Consider the following 5912-nt stretch of genomic DNA (forward strand, 5'->3'; position numbering starts at 1 on the left):
TATAGGCCATCCTTGAATTGGAAAGGGGAAAGGCAGTGGACATGTTGAATTAGCAATTAATAAGAGGGAAGCAGAATTAGCGCAAAAAAAAAGAATTATGCCATTTTAAGACATGTTATTTGTTTGCAGTGTAAGGGAAACTAAGAATAAATAAATTATTAATGATTACTCCTATTCATTCGGGGTTGCAAATTAAGAATTACATTAGGTATTCGTAGAAGTGACGTTGCTTAGTCGTGTATATTGTTATTCTCATTTTATTAAAATTAGACAAATATATTTTAAAATAGCCATTGACATTAAGGAAAGTTTCGAAGGCTGGGCCAAGTTGTCTAGTTTGCACTCACTCTTCTTGTCCGATTTTCAATAACAATAATTTTTTTTTTCTTTTTTTTTTCCTTTCGTAACCAGATTCGTTAGGTTATAGGATTGCCAATTCCATCGGCCTCTCGATATCAGGATAAAATTTATCCTTAGTTTTCGTAGTCTGAACGCTTAAATTTCTACTTGTAACATTTTACCTATAATGTTAAAACACTCTCTCTCTCTCTCTCTCTCTCTCTCTCTCTCTCTCTCTCTCTCTCCTAAAGCAATGATTTGGTTTCGCTGACTTCAAGCAATGCCAAGATAGGAAACCTTTGCTGAAAAGAAAGACTTTTATCGTCAGGGCGAAGTTTTCGTACTTGGAGAGAGAGAGAGAGAGAGAGAGAGAGAGAGAGAGAGAGAGAGAGAGAGAGAGAGATAGGAATAGTAAAGTGTGTGATGAATGTCTTGGGGGAAATGTTTTGATGTGGTCGCTCTTTTTATTATTATTATTAATAATATTATTTTCCCATAGTCATTCAGGACGTTATTGGCTTATGTGTTTGACAGAAAAGGCACATTTCATGCAAATTTGTTTCATTTTTATCTATTGATATCACTTGCGAACTTTAATTGATATAGCAAGTTTAGGGAACAACTGTTTGTTTATAAAAAAAAAAAAACAAAAAAAAAAAAAAAATGAAATATGACTGTCGTTGATTATTTCTGTGAATACAACATTCAGATTTTGGTATAAATTTATCTTTTAAGATAAAATAAAATAAAAATATTGTAAAATAAAACGAACTTTTCTTAAAGAAACAATACCCCAAAAAAGATTATATCTTTAAGATAACATGAACAAAAATTGGTAAAATAAAACGAGTTATTCTAAAGATTATATCTGAGATAAAATGAAAAAATTGGTAAAATAAAATTAACTATTCTTAAAGAAACAATACCCGAAAAAAGATTAATTTCCATATAAAACACAATAATTACCATAAACAAAAAACAAAACCACCCTAATTGACAATTACCCCTACGAAAAAAATAGACAAAAAAGAAAGGAAAAGGTAAAAGAATCCTCTCCCTATTGATCATTGTATCATCCGGGGAACCAAAGGATCTGAAGGATCTCTTCAGGACTCTCTAACTTGACACTGCCGAGTGAGAGAATTGAAAGTTCCCTCCCTCCCCCAGGAAACTTCTGGAGCCACGACGCAAACTTCTTGATTAGAGGGAAGGCCTCGGTTCGAGAGACCCACCTCTTTCTCCAGTTAAGCTTTTTTTTTTTTTATCTTTAAAAAACTAATCTTAAATGGGATGCATCATTATCGGCTTAGAGCTTTTGTTCTTCCACGAGTTTAATGTTTTCATTTTTTTTTTTTTTTTTTTTTTTTTTTTGAGAGAGAGAGAGAGAGAGAGAGAGAGAGAGAGAGAGAGAGAGAGAGAGAGAGAGGATGACTGATGTTTAATCTTAGTTTTATCTTAAAAACTAACCTTAGATGGATTGTTCTTCCAGGAGTTTAATTCTTGTGGTTTTTGTAGGAGAGAGAGAGAGAGAGAGAGAGAGAGAGAGAGAGAGAGAGAGAGAGAGAGAGAGAGAGAGAGAGAGAAGAGAGAGGAGGGCTGAGTTTAATCTTAGTTTTAATTTTAATTTCAAAACTAACCTTAAATGATATGCATCTTTATCGACTTAGAGTTTTTTTTTCCGAAGTTTTTTTTTTTTTGGAGAGAGAGAGAGAGAGAGAGAGAGAGAGAGAGAGAGAGAGAGAGAGAGAGAGAGAGAGAGAGAGAGTGATTGGGGTTGATTTCCTAATCCTACGACGGTAGAGGGATGCTGTTTGAAAGTTTTTAATTCTTTAGTAGCTTTTTTTCTTAGGAGAAATTGGTGGTTTTGCATTCATTATAGGATAAACTGATTACGTATCTTTTGTTTCTTTTTGTTGTGGGGAATTAATAATTCATTTATAGTTCTGGAAACAAACTCACTCTCTCTCTCTCTCTCTCTCTCTCTCTCTCTCTCTCTCTCTCTCTCTCTCTCTCTCTCTCTCTTTCTCCTTTGTATGCAGTTGTTGGATATGATTGACGAGTTCGGTTATACGAGCACAACCAATTCAGCTGCCAGTATTATTATTATTATTATTATTATTATTATGTTCCTGATGTCTTGCGGCCAAGATGAATCCTTTAACACGCATAGCTAGTAAACAGAAAGGATTATTCCCACACCTTAAGAGCATCCAGTTGCGATGGAGGTCCCAGTCAGATCTCCCTACGTGAACTCCTGCGTCCAATTTAAGTCGAGTTCTCTATTATGCAGGACGTATCGGCTAACTTGTTGAATACCCGAGTGCTTGCACTGTAGTTGCGCAGATGAGAGAGAGAGATTCTCTCTCTCTCTCTCTCTCTCTCTCTCTCTCTCTCTGTGCTGTTGGAGACAGAAGGTTTACGTGATATGCATTCCTGTGTGTGTGTGTGTGTGTGTGCTGTCGATTGGAGGTATACGTACGTGATGTATATTCCTCTCTCTCTCTCTCTCTCTCTCTCTCTCAAGAGGATATTGCAGAAACGGAGAAAATTGCAGATTCAGACACAAAATGAATAATTATGATGAAGGAAGATCAAATATTATGGAAAAGTTGGATTTTTTAATGTCAGAATTTCTGGAAACTGAAAAACAAAAAAAGAACAACATACCAGAACGGAAAGAGACATGGGAAAATCCTTATTACTACCAATATTAAATGAAGGAGAAAACACGCAAACCATCATAGTGATGAATGCGCAGGGTTTAGTTACGAGTAACTCAAAAAGAAAAATAGAGTACTTAGAAGAACTAACCCAAAATGAAAAGAAAATAGATATAATGAATATAAGTGAAACCTGGTATTCCCTAAGAGACTGGGAATGATGATCAATAAAAGGGTTCCAAACTTATGATCAGATAAAAAATAGGAATCAAGGGGGAACCGCAATATATGGGAAAGACAAAAAAACAAGGAAAAATATATGAGAAATATAGTAACTCAGAATGTGAACTAATAGCGGTAGAATTTGAATCCTGAAAAATTGATGAACATAGAATAATATAGACCTCCTAAATACTAAAAGAGTTTGACTTAATAATTGAAAAATTGGATGATATTGTAGAAATCACAAGGACTGGACTATTCTCCTATCTGGTGACTTCAACTTTCCTTTCGTAGAATGGAAAGAACGAATAGGAGACTGTGGTTGTACTTAACATATAAAAGAGAGTAATAGTAGTGCAGAAGATAAGAGGCAATTTGAAAAGCTATTAGATATGCTACTAGAATACAACATTCACAAATAAATCACCTGCCAACAAGAAAGGAAAATACTTTAGACCTAGTATTTGTGAACGAGATGAATTATGTTAAAGAAATATAGTTTATAATGCGAGTATTTTTCAGATCATAATGTCATAGAATTAACAGTTCATTCCAAAGCAAGTGAAAATAGAGATAAGCAAGAAATGAAAAAGTGGGAAGGATATGGAAAATACAACTTCTACAGTAAAAATATTAAATGGTCCAGAAATTAATGAAGAATTAAACAAAGATTGGGATAACATTTTCGTAAGTGATGACATAAGGGTAAATACGGAGATATTATATAAAATATTGGAGAAAATAGTGGATAAATATATACCGAAGAAGAAAAGTAAACATCATTCATGCATACCAAGAGACAGAAGGATCTTGTTCCCAGAAAATCAGAAAGTGGAAAAAAGGTCTTGCAAAAGAAAAAATGCATGGAAAGTTATAGAACTAAAAAGTAAGATAGAAAATGCAGAACAAAAGATTATACAATCAAAAGAAAATGAAAAACGGGACTTGGAAGAAAAAACCCTATTAAATATCAAGCAAAACCCCAAACTATTATACTCATATGCGAAGAAGATGAATAAAAGAAGAATAGAAATAGGCCCTCTGAGAATTGAAGGGAGATTAACGAATGAAAAAAAGGAAATTTGCAACATACTGGCAGAACGATATAAGAGAGAATTCACCCCTAGAATAGATAATGAAGATAATGATATAGAAGTAAGGACGAAAATAGTGAATATTTAGCTGACATAGAAATTAATGAAGCTGATATTGTGCAGAGGCAATTAATGAAATTAAAAATGGAGGGCTGCTGCAGGGCCGGATGGAGTCCCTGCTATTTTGTTAAAGAAGTAGTTCATTCTATCGCAAAGCCACTTGCAATATTAGAAGAGTGTAGATACAGGCAAGATTTATGATGAGCACAAATTAGCATATATCACCCCTACTTTCAAAAGTGGATCAAGACTAGAGGCAAGTAATTTATAGGCCTGTGAGTCTAACATCACATATTATGAAAGTGTATGAAAGGGTAATGAAGAAAAAATATTAATGAAACATTTTAATAAAAAATAATTTGTTTAATATAGGACAACACGGTTTCGTACCGAAAAAGTACACAAACCCAACTGTTAGTCCACCGTGAGAACATATTCAAAAATATGAAAAGCGGAAATGAAACAGATGTGGTTTATCTAGACTTTGCAAAAGCTTTTGACAAAGTAGACCATATATATTAGCAAAGAAAATTAGAAAACACAATATCGTAGATAAAGTAGGAAGATGGTTAAAGAATTTTTACACAACAGAAAACAGATAGTTTATTGCAAACGATGAGAAATCGGATGAAACCAAGGTAATATCCGTGTGCCACAAGGTACGGTGCTAGCTGCAATATGGTTTGTTATTATGATTGAAGACATAGACAGTAATGTTAAGGATTCGGTAGTGAGTAGTTTTTCGCTGATGACACAAGAATAAGTAGAGAAATTACTTGTGATGAAGATAGGAACGCTCTACAAAGAGACCTTAACAAAGTATATGATTGGGCAGAGGTAAATAGGATGGTATTTAACTCTGATAAATTTGAATCAATAAATTATGGAGACAGAGAAGGAAAGCTATATGCATATAGGGGACCTAATATGAGACAATCACAAATAAGGAAGCAGTTAAAGACCTTGGTGTGATGATGAATAGGAACATGTTATGCAATGATCAAATAGCCATTCTGTTGGCAAAATGTAAAGCAAAAATGGGAATGTTGTTACGGGCGGCACTTCAAAACAAGAAAAGCTGAACACATGATTATGCTTTATCAAAAACATATGTTCGTAGTCCACTTGAATATTGCAATATGATATGGTACCCACACTATCAAAAGGATATTGCACAAATAGAGAGTGTACAAAGGTCCTTTACAGCTAGATAGAAGAAGTTAAAGACCTAGACTACTGGGAAGACTACAATCCTTAAAATTATATAGTCTAGAAAGGAGAAGAGAACGCTACATGATAATTCAGGCATGGAAACAGATAGAAGGAATAACAGAAAATATCATGGAACTAAAAATATCAGAAAGAGAAGCAGAGGTAGATTAATAGTGCCCAAAACTATACCAGGAAAAATAAGGAAAGCACACGAACAGTTAATCCACTACGCACCAGCATCGATAATGCAGTGTCTATTCAATGCGTTGCCAGCTCATCTGAGGAATATATCAGGAGTGAGCGTAGATGTGTTTAAGAATAAGCT

This window comes from Macrobrachium nipponense, chromosome 34 (genome assembly GCF_015104395.2).
Source record: "Macrobrachium nipponense isolate FS-2020 chromosome 34, ASM1510439v2, whole genome shotgun sequence".
In the NCBI taxonomy this organism is placed as follows: Eukaryota; Metazoa; Arthropoda; class Malacostraca; order Decapoda; family Palaemonidae; genus Macrobrachium; species Macrobrachium nipponense.